General features: G+C 42.9%; 1 long non-coding RNA gene across 2 annotated transcripts in view; it reads right to left on the bottom strand.

Annotated features, from left to right (window-relative positions):
- LOC120750726 (uncharacterized) overlaps positions 1 to 12,520 on the bottom strand; it is a 52,872-nt gene extending 40,352 nt beyond the window's left edge. Inside the window, exons 1-2 of one of the 2 annotated variants that reach the window (XR_005700124.2) lie at positions 12,412 to 12,520; positions 11,884 to 12,070 (exon numbers count right to left, since the gene is read on the bottom strand). This is a non-coding gene — a long non-coding RNA (uncharacterized LOC120750726). Of the gene's footprint in view, positions 1 to 11,883; positions 12,071 to 12,303 lie in introns of both variants that reach the window. The other variant, XR_005700123.2, reaches the window with a different exon arrangement.
- Between the last annotated feature and the right edge of the window lie 6,097 nt (positions 12,521 to 18,617).

Below are 18,617 nucleotides of genomic sequence, written 5' to 3'. Positions count from 1 at the left end.
AAGCACTTGAGTGGGTTTTTTCTTTCTTTTTCCCTTGTGCCTCAGAACAGCAGAATGGCTGTGTGAATAACTCGAAAATGAAGAGTCCTATTTAATCCAAATGAGTCTTCTGGTGCCTCCTTGCACCTAGGTTGTGTGGTTCTATTTAGCTTGATTAATAAAAGTACAAACAAGTGAGATTTTTTTTTTCCTCTGCCAGCAATTAAAGGATGCAGTTGCAAATAAAACACACCTTCACGTGGAGACCCTTTCATGCAAAAGCTCCTCAGAAGCAAATGCATTTCCAGAGGTCATGGGTGTATTCCTTCCCACGGAGGAGTTTCCCCAAACCTATCAATCACAACCAAAATGATAAGGCATGGACACAGGCAAAGTTCTTGCTTTACCTGAGGGTAAGTCCCAAACCACTCTCTGGTGGAGCTGAAGGAAACACATGGCTGCGCTTTCCTAGGCTATGAGACCTCTCCCACAAAGAAGATGGTGCAATTCCCACCTGCTTCAACAAGCGGCTCAGCGCTGAGCCCCTGGTGATGGATTTCACACAAGAAAATTATATTCACTCTCAGCTTCAATGGCCAGGCTGACTAAAGTCTGACATTGCCATCATCTAATCTGAGGTGTCAGAGACAGGAATGACACGAGCAAGTCCCCAGATGAACGATTCCAGAAGATCAGCCTGTCAGAAACCAGGAAAAAGCCACCTGGAAGGGTGATGGCTTGGTGCTCAGCTGGGAGCCCACCAATCCAAATAACAGGGTCACCCCACCATAAAGCAGACCACCACAGTCCTGAGCTCGTGCAAGCCCTCATTTGACAGGGATGTTTAAGTCACTGGGCACTGTCAGGCTCAATGGAGCCCTCGGTGCCAGCCAAGTGACAAAACTCACCGGCTCACAGAGCTCCAAACAGCATCACCCTGTTCCTGCCCTCGATCTCCTCCAGCACACCATCACACTTGTCCAATTTTCAACCAGGCCTTCCTTCCCTTCTGGATGGGAGGGGGGAAAAAATCCCACAAAACACCGCAGTGGCAATAATGGCTCGCACAGGCAGTGCACCTGTGCAGGAGAATCCTCTAAGCAGGTCTCAGTGACAGAGGAAAATCCCTTCGTACCATCAGGGCACTGGAAGGTGCTTTATTCATCAGTGACACTGATGGCTGTTAAAAGCATTAGAGATTTTTCCCAGCTGTCACCACCCCTGCTCCGCTGTTAAGCGTAGGTAGAAGCCCTGGTTCTGGAATTAAGTGCAGCTGCTCAGCGTGCTTTAGATCACCAACACAGGCTTCAGGTCCTTCCCAGCCCAACTCTGCTCTCCTCACAGCCCTTGCAGGCATTAAGCTCTAAGAATGACAAAGGTGGTAGCTCTGGGGTCACCAATATATTCCCAAGAAAACAGGAGAGCCCCAAATTCCTCCCGCAGCAGAAGCCCAACCACTTTACAAACTGAAGGGACAGAGAAACCAAACAAAACCTGGACAAGGTCAGGAAAACTTCCCCCAAATCTGAAACCTGCTCATCGGTCTGAGCCTACACACCAAGCTCTGCCATCCATCCGGCGTGACAGATACAACACGAAGCAACAGTGCATCTGAACGTGACAAAACCCAGCTGAAAATAGAGAAGGTTAACAGAGGAATTGCACAAAGACACGGCAGGCACAGCCTATCACTGCCCCCTGAACCTGTCAGAGCGCCTGCAGTTATTCTGTCCCCAACAAAGTTCATTTATCCGGGACTAAATATGAGATTTCTAAGCTGGATTTGCGAATTCCTGCAGAGGCTTTGATTCAGCTCCTGACGTGCTGCAGGGGAGGCATAACCGGAGTCAAGAGTTACATGCCATGCTTAATCTCCTCTGCAAAATGCTGCAAATAGGAGATCCCCATTTAAAAAAAAAAAAAAAAAAAAAAAAAGCAGCAAACATGAGAAAAGGAAAGAGCAACAGCAAAAGCACCTTCCTGTGAGCCTGTGTAAGAAGCAGGGCTGGTGGAAGACACTTTCTGCCACACAGCTAATTACCTTGGGTCCTCTTATCAAACAAATGGGCTGGGATGATGAGCCAATAACAGGAGGAAGGATCTAATTGGGGGATACCAGGGGGTAAGGCAGATCGTCTTGTTAAACTGAATTTGTTAATCTAGTGTATATGAGAAAAGGGCAAATGGGAGGGAGAATTCGTCCTTGTTAAACATTTACCAAATGTTGGGTTATTTGAGCCCAGGGGAGAAGTAAATGTATTCACTACTTAAAGGCTGCAGCATTTGGTCTTCTCAGTTGGAATTTATCCCTGATCTGAAAGGAACATTTTTTCCCACTTGGAAAGGTTAGCAGTCTTTGTCTGTGCGAGTGATTTAATATAATGGACCATGATTATTGTTGGATTATTATAATGGCACATTGGCACAGTTATAGTTAAAGTTTTGGCAGAGTTCGTCTCATAAACTGCTATTTTACAAGTCGGCTGTAAAAGTTTACTTCGGTCTGAAACTTGAGATACAAGATCTCAGTCCAGGAGAAGTCTTTTTTTACTTTTTTTTTTTTTTTAAAGTCAAATTAAAGAGAAAGAAAATGCTTAAAATTCTCTTGGCCAATGTTTAAGTTATGCAAGTATTAAATACAAATTGAAATCTACTGGCTGAAGACAACTTGACAGCATTTGCTTGCTCCCGAATGCCTTTGAGTTGAATCAAAAATAGTTTCAAGCACTTTTATGTAGGAACAAGGTTTTCTCACTTTCAGTATTTTGAAGAAAAATGTGGACTAATAAAACAGCTGGGATATTAAATAGAAAAATGGAGAGTGTGCCACAAGCACTTTTTTTCAACAGAATTACTGGCACGTATTTGCTATTAAGAATATAATTGATTTTTATTTTGCATATGTAAACACGCAATCATCAGTTTTAAACTCAACGTTCGCAGAAGTTTTCAGAATGTATACTGAGGAAAAATTCAGCTTGTTTTAAGAGCCCCTGTGGCCTTTGTAGAGTAAGACTAAAGGACTAAGTCCAACACTGTGTCATCTGCACAAAGCATCCAAATTTCTCAGTTCTTAAAGGCACAGTAGCCAAGTGACCACATCAGTTCTCACGTCTGCTTCCCCAAAGACCTCCAAAGGAATTCAAATACCAGACTACGAAAACACCGCTTTTCCTGGTACTGTAACTCCACCATTTATATCCACCTGGTGCCACAGACATTGCAGTTGGCAAACATACAATCAATCCCAGGAAAATAAAAGGTTTGCAGGAAATATAGGGCAGCAAAGTAATTTCTGGACCAAAGCTGCAGAAAGTCTAAAGAATAGAATTGTTCAAGATAAAGCTAAGCACAATAAGCTGGGGAAGAGCCAACACAGCTTGTTTGTTTTTTTTTTTTTAGGAGAATGTCATGGCTTAGACTTGGGGATGTGAAGAAGGAACAAAGACACATCCAGTACAAGCCCTGGCCAGCTCCAGGTGCCTTTTAGCCAGCAAGCTTATGGCCTGAAGCAATACCACCAGAAAGTTACTGTTTTGGCATGACTGCAAGTTTCCAAACTCATAACATGCAAGCCATTTCTGCCCAATATTTGGAGGTTAATCTCTACGTTTTCTTTGAAGCCTCTCTTTCCCTGATGAGACATTTATATGCAGGGGGTTGATGCAAAGAGCCAGAATCATGAATCTTTGGGCATTTTTGAGGAGATGTGGGAGTATATCCCTCCCTGCCATATGGTAGGTCTTGGAAAATGCTGGTGAGTCACCAGTGAAGGCTTATCCACCCAGTTTTCTGCACAGCAAACAAAAACTCTTTCCCCAAAAAAATTTCCTTACAGAGGAGTTTTATCACCTGATCCTTGTGGTTTGTGCTCTGGCTGTACAGAGCACGAAAAAATAACTGGAAGTAATTTTTCCCTGTTAGAGTGTGGCCAGTCAACACGCTTGGAGACTAGTCTAAGAGACCTCAAGGTCAAAAAAACTCAAAATTAAAGCTAGTCTGCTATCTGCCTAATCAGAGCTAACATTTTTCACAAGTTGAAAAGCACTAAAGGCAGTCTATAGCTTTCATTATTGAGTCAAATTAATTTTTTACTTTCAAATCCCACTTGTAGCACAGTTTGTAACATTCCAAGTCATATTTATCTTTTGCATATTAAAACACGATGCCTTTCTATAAATAGCTACAGGTTTCTTGGCAGCATTGGTGTGACAGAGGATTAATTAAACTGGAAAGCAGGGAGTGTGGGGACCAGATTTATATAATGAAAACAATATATCTGCTAACACCAGCGAAGTGCTGACACCGTAATAACGCTGATATTAATATTTGGTGCAGAGCATTGTAGAGCACATTAATACAGTGGTTAAATCTGGTGGGCTCAGAAATGATCAGAAATTACCAGAAGAAAATAAGGGCGTTACTGTGCTAGTAATATTACAAGTCTCACTCCCATTCAGAAAGATTCACTGATAGCTTGTGTTTTAATACCCAGGGCCCAAAAAGAAGTCCACCGAGCTCCCATGTGAGCTCCACAGCAGCTGTGAGAATATTTGGAAGTTTGATGGAATTTGTCGCTAGATAACATCACACCAGTCTAATGGGGACTAGAGAAATCAAAAAGAAAAAAAAAAAAAAATTTGAAATCTATCCCCTCCTCCAGTCTGCCAGCTCGTTAATACAACCAACTTGTTACGTGGTTTTATGTTAACATGGCCTTTTTTACTTCAAAAACAATGAGACAACGAACATCCAAACACCACATCAAAACAACTCATTTGACCTTACGGACATTTTCCAGGATTTCATAGAAAGTCGCAAGCAAAAAATTACCTTTGAAGCTTATCCAAAACAGGGAAGAAAAGAAAACAGAAAATGCACAAAGAAACTAATAATAAAAAAAAAAAAATCTCCTTCTAAATACAAGATGCCCCAGGGCATTTAAATATTCAAGAATATTAAAACACATTCAAACTTTACTTCACTACTGTTGGAAAACAAAAGGCACCACCTAGTAATTTCCACTTGATTCCTTCTGCATTCCAACTTCCACCTCATCCCAGGACATTACACTCTATGAAAACAAGTACTAAAACTAAGTTATTTATTAAAACTGCAGAATAAAATGTCAGAGTAAAGATATATATACATGTCAGCGGTCCAAATAAATTAGGGTCATTTTCATCAGTAGATGACAATTTTTACATTTATTACAATATTTTCCCCATAACTATTCTGTCTGGTGACATTTTTGCACGTATATTAAATATATGTGACAGTATATAATGTACAGCTAGATATTTGACCGTTGCTAAATGCTGCAGTATTTTGAATACATTTGCAGACTGTCAAATATTTTAGACTTTCAAGTGATGCATTTTAAAACACAGTAAAATGAAGACAATTTACAGAGGAAGAGACAGAATCTGCTCTTGGCTGCTAATAAGAAAGCTCAGCCTCCTGACAGGTCTGAGAGTACCAGACCACATCTTTATAATCTTTAAAGGCATAAGCCATGTCAGGAAATAACAGAGGTGGGAAGATGCTTACAGGACCAGGCTGTCTATATAAATCTGCAGGAAGCTATTTGATAAAGTTAAACCAGGTGTCACCAGCTGAGAACCTGGTCAAATAACTTAAATTCTAGTTCCCGACGACTACGTGCTGACACAGGAAAAGGAACGTGATCAAAGGCAGGGATGTTTCAATTTGGGGGGCAGATTTTATCTCCTCGCACTTATCTTTTTTTTTTTTTTATTTAGCACGTTTAGCCTGGAATGAGCACAGATGAAGTTTATAGTAAGGGAATAACAGAAGTCTCACCTACTTCAACCCAGCTCTTGTCTCTATTCTCCTCCCCGGCCAGCTCTCCCCCTTTCAAACCTGTGTGCCTTGATCCACAACCCTCTCCATGCTCCAGCCTCTTCTCCTGACCTCATCCCTCATCTTCCTGGCCACAGTCCAAGCCCTTGGTCCTTTGCCAAGTCCTCACCAGGGCTGGTGGACTCTTTGTTCCTCCTCTCCCACCTTCCCAGACAAACCCCAGGCTTCTGCTCTCAGGTCTCCTTCCCTGCTGCTCCCCTCATCTACATTCAGCTCTGGGCAGCCCTCAAGGCTGCTCTGGCAGAAACAAACCAACACAGAGGTGCAGCACAGGGCTTGCCATCCTCTGAAAGCCCTGAGGAAACGGGGATGTGCATCTTCACCTCCCAGCCTGCAGTGCTCCCGCCTCTGGTACGAGCACGGCTCTCTTTGGGCAGAGACTGCTGAAATCCAACTCCTCGCTGCTGAATATGCATGAACCAAGATCGTTAAAAGCCTGACAGCTTTGCCAAATTTGTGCGGATTCCGACAAAAACTGCAAGAGGCGCATCCTCGAAACAAAAGTCAGTTTGTTGCCAGCTTTCATGCCTCTGCTCCAAAACATGGGTGTGCCATACAGTTTTAAAGAAAATATCACCAGAAATCAGAAATGGGTGCTTGTCTCTCTCTCTTTTTTTTTTTTAAATTCCCCAATCTACTATTGCAATTCGCTGTTCCAGCCTTCTCCCCGTACTCCTCCACCCTACCAACCCCATTCTTTTGGGATTGTTTCCAGCTGAAATTGAGCAGTCTGAAGCAGATAGCTGGACTGGAAGGCATGTCACACAAATGATTAAAATTAGCAAAGACACACAAACGCAGGATCTCCTGAAGGTCCAGTGATTGTGAAACTCTTTTACAGTTCTAGTTTCCCAAAACCTAGACCACACAGTGTACTCCACCTCCTTTCACAGCTAGATCCACAGGCCACGGCAAGGAGTCTTCCAGCAGCCTTGGGATGGAGCACTCCCAGGGAGCTGCAGGTTTCTGCTGACATGCCAAGGTGTTTGGCTTTTTGTAGGAAAAAGACTTTTCACTAAGAATCGGTTCCAGGAAAAAAAAAAAAAAGAAGGGGATGAACCAAAGCACAGAAGATGCACATCTAGTATTTGTTAATGGCTCGTTTTAAAAATTTGTCAGGTGCTTTAAATTCAGGGTGGGTTCCAGACACACTGGAATAAAGAAAAGCAGTATTTCCTCTCTGCCACGACTGGGATATAAGTAACAACTGACAAGCCTAGGGAAGGAAACAGATGTAGAAACTTTTATAGGCAATTCCTCGGATTCACAAGGAACACTGGTTCGGCATTAAAATAGAAAGGGCTCAACATAAACAGAATTTTTGCGTGTGCCTAAAACGGACTTGAGCCAAGAGCCAAGCCAGCCTCCAAGCTATCGGAGGCACCATCCTGGTCCTCACTTTCTCCAGGGGAAAACTAACCAGGCATCACAGCACCGTCTGTGCTTCTCATCTATTTATTATAAGCCCTGGAAGATCCAGCTTCTGTCAGTTGTGGCCACTAGTGGATTTGACAAAACCTAATTCTCCTGCTTCTTGCAGCAGTCGGGGAAGCCAGGAGCTGATGAGCCACCATCACCCTTTCCCCACCCTCCATGCAACCAACGCAAGATGCAGTATTGCAGCGGACAATCAAATCCATCTGGCTCTCATTTCACTGATAAACTTAGTTAGTGAAGACCTAAGAAAGCCCCCATTATGACTTTCTGCTTCTGAACTGAGAGAGTTCAAACTATTCAAGGTAAAGTTTCTTCTCAGCCAAAACCATGCTGCATGGCTCAGGAGGAGAGAAACGTGGCATGATCAAGTAGCTCAGATGATGGCAAACCATGCAGACAGTTTCCTTCAGAGTGCATTGCAGAAAGCTGTGCCTGCAGGTATTGTATATGGCCAGGCTAGAAGATTTACATCCATCAATGACAGCAAAAAACAAACAAACGGAACCCACCAAAACACTCGGCTCCAGTTTTGGAGGTTGTGGGCAATGCCCCAAATTCCCCAGTAAGTGCCTTTCCCAGTTTGGGGGAAAAAACACAAAACCTTTATGTTCCTCCAAACCTGGAGAAATTCTCTGATCCTCAACCCCTGTACCAAGACAGGGGCTCAATTAGATGAGACTCAGCAAGTGATGGGATGCACATCAATTCCAGCATCCCACCAAAATCCTTCTCCTTGAGGGTCAGTGCACTTTCAGGCCAGGCAGCTTTGCCAGATCTTCCCTCTGTCAAAGCCTCTTCAAGGTGCACAAATTAATTTAATCCCTTCTCCTGAGAAATGGATTCACTAAGAACACCCAAAATGAAGGTTTTTACTACAGGCTCAGCCTTGTCATGTACTAAACACCTCCTCCTTGCTTGATGACCATCAGGTGAGAGCCCTGAAAGCCAAAATCCTGTCTCTACCTTGTGGCAAGGTGAACAGGAGGACCAGGATGAACCAGCCCTACTTCATTTACATCCCCTCACAGATCAGTCAGGTTTCACATGCAGTAAAAACTGTACCAAAGCAGAATTTCCCATCGATAGGGCACAACCCCAATAGCCAAGAATTGATAGACCAGCTTCCCCTTCTTGTTAGGACACCAGCTCAGTGCTACTGAAAGAAACACTCCCTTTAAACCCATCAACTCAAAATTCCTCTGCTGACAAACATCTACACCCACACACACAGCAGTAAGAGGAATAGCAATTATTTCCCCAGAGAAAAACAATTTTGCTATAAATTTCAGAAACAGCTTGATTTAACAAATGAAGCTAAGAGCTAAGGACACTGAGTGCAGTTAACTTCTTTGAAGCTAGTGGAATCAGAAATTATTTGCAACACCCCTCTAAACGCTTTCACTTTTGAAAGGATGAATACAGAGCTCCTGACAAAACTCCTGGCTTGGGGTTTTTAAGGGGCAAGGAACTAAAACTGACTCCAGAGGAACATCTTTCCAACTAATAAATTACAGGTGCATTTCTCCTCCTGACACTTTTTAGAATTTCCTACATGAATTAATCAATAGAACTAGAATAGAAAATATCAATGGAAGCATCCCATTCAGAGCATTTGAATTTTTACTTTCATTATTCAAACTTTGGGTTTTTTCCACACATTAAATGACAATTTTCAGTTCTTCTTATGATGCGGCATGGGGAGGTGCTTGCTATTTTATAACTACCTTATGAAAGACAACAAATTGCTAAAAAATGGCAAAACGTACAGTTTTCCTTAAGGAAAACAGCAGGATTGTCCTGCTGTCACACAGCCTGGACATTACAACTGTTCAAGGATTTCTGAGCAGCTGAGAGGACTTCTGCTCAAATGCCTTTTTTTTTTTTTCCCCCCTTCTTTTGGTGACATAGGCAGGAACATATAAAACCCTTAAAAGATCCTTTCCTCTGTGAATTGTTCCTTCTCCCTCTGCTGTGATAAATGCCATCTCAGAGATGGTGACACACATAAACTACAAAGATTTATAGCACATTTCCAACACTAATATTAAACACATCCTTTAAACTTCTTTGGAAAGATTTCGATTTCCCCTCCCCCCCGCTTTTAGTATCGTTCAATAGCTGTCAAGTCACCTTCAAAGAATTTGCAAAACCTTTGAAGTACAATGCAAAAAATAAGCTCCAACATCTTCCCAACAGTTGCAGGTAACGTGCAGGAGGTTTTTTTACAATTTTACATGCCAATTTTACAAACGTGCTTTTGTTCCATTCCCTCACGCTACAAAGACATTGGGGATGAATGACACAGATTGCTGCTTTGTTTTGCCTTTCTTTTTGGTAACTTACATATATTTTATGTTTAGAGAGGAGATTGTTCTCCAATTCCTCTGCAGCAGGGCTTGGGTTTGTGATTTCTTGCTTTCCTTCCATGAAGACGAGGGATAGATTTGCTGCCTAATTTCTTACTTCAGATCTCATTTGGTCAGTAACAGGGAGGATTACCACATACCTGCCGTAGATTTTTCATTTTGTTACCACATGTCCATGGATTGCCAAGAATAAAACTTTAGGAAAGGCTTAGGAAATTTTTAGAACAAAGATTTCCAATTTTAACTCACTCCAAACTCCCTCAACATGCATGTGGCCAAGCGATGCTATTGCCCAGCCACATGAAAACAAAGATTTCTAGCATATGAAAAAATAATTATGTGTACTTTAAAAGTTCAGAGTGCAGAAGTTCTGCATAATTAAAACATTTTCTGAATCTTGCTAGCGGCCCAAAGGTTAAATACTTTTCTTTGCTAGCACAGACCACATAATTGAGAGGAAGCAAGTGAGTTTATTCTTTGAAAGGCCATGAAAAAAAAAAAAACCAAAACAAACCAAAACTACTACAAGTTTATTTGTACTCACAAATCCTTTCAGGTCTAAAGAACCAGCAAGATAATAAATTGTTTTTGCTGAAAACAGGAAGTTTGGCAGAGATGCAAGAGGACAGCTAAACTTTGGCTAGACAGCCCAAAACTCTGCCTGCATCCTACTTCAGGAATATTTCCAAAATCTAAAAAAAAAAAAAAGGACAAGAAATAAAACCTAAGTGCCTCAAATCCACAGAAAGCTAAAGGAACAGCAAAGGCATCTGGCAGTGGTAATCTGTTGCCAGATTTGTGGTTGATTTGTGCTGGCTTCCAGGCTGGTTTGCCAGTTTGCAGTAACTTCCATCAAGTGCAGCTGAAACCCACATTTATAAAGCCTCAAACGCTGTCAAAGACAGATACATCTTGAGCAGTCCTTCCTCTCTTTTTTTTCATCTGACCGAGACCAAAATGAATAAATAAGCACCATCCATAACATTCTGGCGTATAAAGGGAGACAAAAGACTTTTGGGTCTCAGGACTAAGACCCCCCCAGGTTTTTTCCATGTAGAACTCAACAAGGATAGGACAATTCCTTATTCAGAAATGCTCTGTCACCTCATTGCCACTCCCACCTCGTATCCTCAGGCCAGCAGCAGGACCTTCTGCCAGGAGAAGTCATCTTCCAGCACAAAAGCAACTCGAGTGGGATGTTTATTATTTATAAAAAATGTGTGAAACGTGGTCTCTTTAAAATAAGCACACGTTCAAAACCCATCCATCCTGCACACAACTAGAAACTAGAACAGACTCCAGCTTTTCAGAGGGGTTTTGAGGAGACCTTCCTCTCCCAAAATGCTGGGGGTTTTTTCCACCTCTTTTTTTCCTCCATTCTTTCTCCCCTCTTCACTCACATTTATTATGAAAATTCAGATCCTCAAAGCATCTATCCCAAAGCACCACTGAATCCTTTGGGCCAACCAAAATATAAACACAATCAACAGCATAAATATCATCTTCTGAAACACACAAGCCTGAAATTTAACATTCATAGACTGATCTCTTTTCTGTAAAACCCATTACTATCCTTATGCAGTCTGAACACCCAACTTATCAACAAGAGATCATCCTCACCGTGTTTTTGTTTTACTCCTGAATCACGACCTCATAACAAAGTCCAAATTTAGAGTGCACAAGAAGGTGAGCTCAAATCTTCAAACTTTTTTTCCTCAGTACAATTACTTGCCTAATTTAATTACAGAATGCCTCACACCTGCAGGAGCACAGTCAAGACAAAGGCAACACACTGGTATTGCTGTGAGGATGGAACATGCAGAAAGCTGAAATAAAAAGGTGCAGGGAAGTTTTAAGAACTACCAAGGATAACAAAATAACAAAAAGGAGAGGAAAAAAAACCCAAAAAACCCCACAACCTCAAAACCAGCAAATCTTTACTTTTGTTTTAAAGCGTTCACCATGGGATTCTTAAAAAAATCTAGCTTTTAGAAGAATTTCAGTTAGAACCCTGATATTCTCAGTCCCTCTGGAAACCTAGACCAAGTATTTCATATTAACCCTTTCCAGCATCTCCTTTTGAACGGTTGCAACGACGATGATATCAACACAGCACTTTTCATCTGCTGGAAACAAAACACTTCCCCAAAAGTGGCACAGCATTATCATTCCTTGCTTAGAAACAGAAATTCAGCTATGGAGAAATGAAACCACTTACCCAGGACCATTCAGCTGGAGCAGCAGCAGAGCCAGGTGAAGAAGCCAGAGCCCCCGTGCAGATCTCCAGTGCAAGATTTTAACCCTTGGCACCACACCTCCAACTTCAGCAGAGCAGGCAATGTGATGCTCCCCTCTCTCACAGATCTGGGCTGAGCTTTAGGCACAATCTGGAAGCACTTCAAAAGCTGTGGATGAAAAAGCCCTGTGTAAATGCAAAGCGTGATCATAATTCAACCAATATTGGAAAAATTACAGCAGTTTATATTTGTTTTTCTGTATTTGTAGAATTTGTGTTGTTTCAACACTTGAACAGCTTTTGATAATGACACCATCTGTTAATTCTCACCCCTCACTAAATCAGAACAAGTGGTGGAATTGTTAGACTGCAGTTTTACAGATCCCAGTTTATCAAACAAACCTGAACCCAGGGTCAGCGAGAGGCACCACCAGCAACAGGAGGCAGCAACCAGCCAGGTACAATTTCCAGGCCAAGCAGAAGAAAAGGACAGGACAACCAGGAACTCACCACTCCTCAGCAGCTCCTCTGGAGCATCTCTTTGTTAGGTTGTGCTTCCCTTCCCAACCCTGCCAGGTGAACAGCATTTACTAAAAGGCTGTGGGTGAGGTATTCCTGCTCGGATCTGAGATCACTGCCAGGTGGAAACTGCACCTGGGTACAAGTTTAACACTCTCCAATGGCAACAAGTGGGCAGAGCTCTGTTAAATTAAGGTTACCAGATTAATGTCCAAACTGGTGTAAATTACTGTAATTTTGCTTTGCCTGCAAAAAATACCAACTGGGGAGCACAAGGAACACCACAGACCCTGGTGATTGATACATTTGGAAGTAAAACTGAAGGTGATAACCAACCTTTTGGCTACACTCCCCTTCCACCCCCCCCCCCATTTTCCCTACATATTCACATCCTTCCCTCTGCTCTAAGAAACGCTCGTCCTCTGCTTTCAGGTTATATGGGGATTTGTTTAATACACTTGTGTCTGCAAAAGGGTCAGATTGTGTCACATGCAGATCAAACTGAAAATACTCTGCTGCTGGTCTCTAGGCTACTTTTTGCAAATCTCTGAACCTTCTAGTTCTCTCTTTCCAAATTCGCGTCAATAATTTCACTCTTTTCTTAGATAGTGCACCAAATCCCCAGTAGCTGTAATCTTCTATTTCACATAGGCTTTTTGGTGAAGGGATGACCTTTTGCTGAAGACACAAGCGCGACACATCACTGCACAAGGTACAGGGACCTTTTGCTCATTTTATTTACGAATGTTCAGGACACAGCTATGGAAACCTCAGACCTCGCTGCTCCTGATTATGCAGGAATCAGGCCCAAGACTGCAGTTACACTTGTCTAGGAAGAGCCCTGGTGGAGTTCTTCAAATCGAGCATATTTGGTCTTCAGCACCACGGTCACACCTGATTACCTCACACACCCAGGAAGGAAAGAGGTTCCCCACCTGCCATTAACACAATTCCCTGACACAGTGGGCTTCTAAGAATGTTGCCCGGAGAAGTTGTGGATTCTCCATCTCTGGAAATGTTCAAGGCCAGGTTGTTTGGAGCTCTGAGCATGCTGCTCTAGGGAAAGGGGTCAACATATGAGACCACACTGAAAATGAAGCCCCAGGAAAGGCAGGTAAAGAACCTGAACCCAAAAGGTGTTGATGCAGCTAGGATGGGGTGAGAAAGATGCCCAAGGTGCAAAATCTGCCTGACAAAAACTCTTTGGTCCTCAGTTCCACTGACTGTGACCATTGGGAGCAGATATTAATCAGCTCACAGGGGACACCAAGGGACCTAAATTCACTTGTTGCTGTCATTAAGGGGTAATTATTCCTAGAAAAGAAGAGGAATGAGACATTTTCTGGGCACTATAGGCACATGGTTGACATCACTAGGAGCCAATCCAGACCCCTGAGTTCAGGCCAGCTTTCTAAACCCCTTTATGTCACTGTGTTACAAAAGGTATTTGATACCACTGCTGCCTTCTCAGATGTGATCTCATCCTTGACCCTGAGTGGCAGTTTTAGGAATAGCTCCCTCAGGTTTACTTTTATCAGGTCATAAAGTACATCATATCCCCCTGCCTGTGAGATGTGCTAAGACTTGTATCATTTGTAACTGGAAATCCTATAAAGCTGCCTGACATTTTTTTTTTTTGTCCACGAAAAATTGAAGTCAAAGTTGGAATGGATGAAAAAGAAGCTTCCAAGATTAAAAAAGGTGCTTGTTTGGTGGAGAAAACTATGATCTGGTGCACTTTTCCACGAATACAGTAAGAGCTAAAAATCTTTTGTGATGACAGCAGGGCTGCATCCCTTCTTGGAGTAATAAACACATGGTCCTTGACTGACTTGCTCTGCTAATGCTACAAAAATATGATATATGCTGTATCAAATACGCTCAGTTTTTCTACTGAGAAAGTGGAGTGGTGCACAAATATCCAGCATCACATCTTAAAGCATCCAAGTCAGAGTCAAAGTCAGGGCTCTTGGAGTAATCCTTTATTTTGCAGATCTGCAGACTGACTGTGAGGGATTAGAAGACTTGCCCAAGGTGTCTGAGTAAGGCAGCTGCCCAGTAAAACTCTCCCAGTCGAAGATAAGAGCCACGGCAGCGAAGAGCGTGAATCTAAACAAGCAGACAGGTTGGAGCAAAAGGGGCCAGGAAGAGTTGAGTCACAGCTGGCATGGGTCGGCACGCAAGTCGAGGGGGCAGAGAATGAGCTGAAGCTAAATATACTCCAACTCCTCGTAGACTCAGCGCTGGCAGTGGGCCAGGCTGCAGCAGTAATGGCTGGGGTAGGTTTAAAGTGCTCTCTCCTGCCAGCTAGTCAGCCCTGCCTTAAATTAACCCAGCTGACTTCAGACTGAAACAGATGATGGTTCCTCATAAACTCAATTACGCCAGCTCAGCCATGAGTGGAGAAGGCTCCAGATGAAATGTGGTGCTTCACCAGTATCTTGAATCTCCATTGCCTTCCCTGCAGTAACTGTTGACAGTGACTTAAATTCTTCAAATCCATCTGAAAGACAAAACTACAGGTTAAGCAACATCACTTCCAGGGGCCTCTGCCTGAGGTTGCTGTAGAGATGATGAAAGGAGGATTTCTGAGGCCATTTCTCCACTGGATGTCAACATGTAGCAATGAATTCGCTCAAGATGTTCCCGTGGATTTCTTTGCTGGTAGGGTCATCCATTTCCGTGGACTTATTTTTACTACAGTCTCCGATCTTTCCGACTGCAAGAAACCACAACACTGCTCTACTGGAGACTTGCTTAGGTCCTGATATAAAATGATGCTCATACACACCCTTGACAATTCCACTGCAATCCAACCATTTACTCTTATATTAGTTAGGATAAAATAAAAGCATGTATAGAGATATAGGTATAGTTTGACTGCTGAGCTTACATGCTGAGCCTAGGTTTTCTGCAATAAAATATTTAACTGGTTTCAACTCCACAGTTTTAAAACACTGAGATAGCAAAAGGCATCAATGCAGGACAGTATCCACTGGACACAATCAGTGACTCGAATGAGTAATAAAATTATCATCTTCCTTATGGACTGACAAGGACCAAAGCAGATTTTCCCAGCAAGAAATCACCCCAATACTACCACCTCATGCCACCATAAACTATGCTCGAGTCTTCATTTTAAGATGCATTTCTAATTTAAATTTAATCTAGCATTTAAATATCAGAAATGTCTGATAAAGAATTGTCTGAGGCTCAGTCTCAGCAGAGTAAATGGCAAGATTATAGTAACACAGACATTTGTGGAGGCCTTGGAGAGCAGTTAATCACTTCTGTGGAATTTAGAAAAAGCTAAATTTTGTGACAAATTATTTTTTTTTTTTTTCTGTGCCTCTTCAGAAATTAGGCTGTCCTGAAAAGTCACCTTTGAGGATGGTTTGTCACAGCCAGAGCTGGACTAGTGGCAGGAGTTGCTTGAGCTGAGTCCTGGTAGTTCAAGTAGAAGCTCTCCCACTTGTCATCACAGAATATATGACCTTATTACTCCTCCCTCGGTTCTGGCACTGATTGTTGATGCTGTTTGCAGCCAGTGAACTTTCTTCAGTGCTCTCTGCTGCCGTCTCTCCCAGCCCCTTCTGCTTTTGTTTTCCATTTGCAGCAAAAAAAATACGTGAATCCAATTTTCTGCCAACACCTAGATGAACCAACTCCAGAAAATAACGCGGAAGAAAGCGAAGCAGGAAGATCTGTGTTAGAGTTCTGCTACTAGCTAAGAATACATTGGAAATTCCGGGAATTTGTCTGTATATCAATGACACAATGCCACTTCCTACTGCAGGACCTGAACAAATTAGCTACCAAAGTCCAGCCCTCAACAGCTCAGATTTATCTCAGATTTTACTGGCAGGGAGAATGAGAGTCAGTGACGGGACAAGCCCACGATTGTGAAGAAAGACAGCAGTAGATCCAGATCTGCTGGCTCACTTCCCTGGACATCTGAATCTCCACAAGTTTCCTGTTAGCCAGGGGTATTGCAGAGAGCTGGAGAACCTGATTGTTCAGGGCAAAGCTTTTCCACTGGCACTCAGAAGGTCACCAGGCAGGACTGGAGAGTGGTCAGGGCTGCAGCCGACTCCTCTCTGGCTGGGAGCAGCCCCTCTGTCAGAGCATGAGCTCCCCTTGCTCTCTCACAGCCCAACCCAAAAAGGCATTGTCTGGAAGCAATTAGAGATTTTTAAACTTTTTTTTTTTTCTTTTTCTTTCCATCGTTGCCTGACAACTTCAGCAGACGCACATGTAGCCATCCCCCTACGCTTCTAAAGAACTTTGCTTACTGTTAACTATTTAAATGTTGAAAGCATTAAAGCTAATTGAAGTCACTGCTCAGAGAACCAAGTCTGAGGTCAGCTGTCATAGACAGTAACACTGTTGTGGTAAAAGAACTTTGGGGTAGTTTAGAAATCTTTAGAAAAGAATTCATGCCTGTCCACATACTTGTCACTCCTACCTGTCACTGCTAACGTTGGTGGGGTGTTTTAGGTTAGGGAAACAGATGGAGCTGCTTTGAGGAACTCCTCGAGGAATGGCTGTAGTTAGTGCTGAAAGTGGTGACAGGAGATGATACTCAGCTGGCCAAATTTTAAGGACCTTGCTTCAGTGGCTTAACCTGGTGGAGTCGGTATGGTCCGGTGAGGGGCAAAGGGGTGGCAGTGGAAGGGGAGAATAAAAAATAGTCTCTTCCACACAGGAATTCAGACTCTTTATATAAATACTCTAATTGCCTTCCAGAGCAACTGATGGTCTCCTGGTCAACTTTACTGGAAACCTGGAGAAATCCTCCTGTGTGTGTAGATATTGCGATTCTGCTCTTAGTGTCATACCGCAAAGGAGTCTCAGACGGTAAATGAGACAAATTCTCTTGACTTCAAAGGTGTTACTGTTTACTTTCACGCTGCTGAGGATTCAGGCCAGCATATTTAAAATGCTAATGCTCCTTGGCCCCTGCGTGGACAAGTTATTCTCACTGCCATGCTTTTTCCGTGCGTGAGAAAAAAGGAAAGGAAGGAGTAGCTGGTGGCTGCTAACAGTGCAGCAGCAACAGAGGACTTGTTCCTAAAGGAATCCTTGCCTGCTGTAAATCCCGAGAAAGGGACACATCAGGATCAGACCTGTAGAGCAAAGATGTTGATAACGTTGTGAGAGCATCTTCTACGTGCACAAATAGACTGTCTTCCATAACCCTGAGCTGGTGGGTTTGGGGGCACAAAGCCTTCTGTTCCTACCTGGAAAAAGAAGCCTGCTAGAAATAAACAGCAGGTTATGCTGATTTTATAGAAGGGTGAGCTGTCTTTAAAGAATGCTGAGGAATGTGAACATTCCACATATCCAGACAGTCTTTGCTGTCAAAGACTGAAAGGAAGAAAAAAAAAAAAAGGCAAAAAAATGAACACATCAAGGAAGGCTCAACTCTTTCTCACCTGCCAGGCCTAAGGCCAGTGGATAGGCACTTGTATTTTGCATGAGGAAATGAAGTCTGTTGGAAGCTAGGTTTTGGAGGGCTGAAAGGAGACACACTGCTGTTGGAGAGGTCATGGGACCAGAGGCAGCCAAGTTCTAAAGCATAGCTGCAGTTATGGCTCGTCTACATTGTCTTGTCATCAATTCTCTAGCCAGTCTATCTGGGGGATAACAGGAAACCTCCGGATGGCAAAAGCCATGCCGTAGACACATTCATATCCTTCCACGTCTGTGACCATGGCCTTGCAAAGACCAACATTTGAGATTAGACCACGCTTTGAAGTGCAGGCAAGAGGCTTAGATCCCCAGCAGCACAGGGAACAGACATCAGTGACTCGGCCTCACTTACCCCACAATCAGTCAAACTTCGTAATTTGTACAAAACAATGAATTACTATCAAAAGAATATGAACAGCCCAAAGCAGCTGCAGGGCTCTTCTGGGGGGAAAGCAAGGGTCTTGCATTTGTATTTCACTTATATCAGAACGGGAACAACCTGATGACCTAAGATGTGGAGTAATTTTTAATACCTGCTCTTTCCTCCCAGTACCTGGAGGGGTAGAGTCCTGCATGCCTCATCTCACTGGTTATCATTATTATGTCATCCAGATCAATCATTTCAAGCTCATTGGGTTGTAAATGCTGCTTTGATCATTCGTTACACTTTGTTAGTATTTATCAGAGCCAGGGCTCTGTTAATCCAAAACAGCAGCGCTCAAACA

Source organism: Hirundo rustica, chromosome 3, assembly GCF_015227805.2.
Source record: "Hirundo rustica isolate bHirRus1 chromosome 3, bHirRus1.pri.v3, whole genome shotgun sequence".
Lineage (NCBI taxonomy): Eukaryota > Metazoa > Chordata > Aves > Passeriformes > Hirundinidae > Hirundo > Hirundo rustica.
This window is presented reverse-complemented; position numbering and strand designations above follow the sequence as displayed.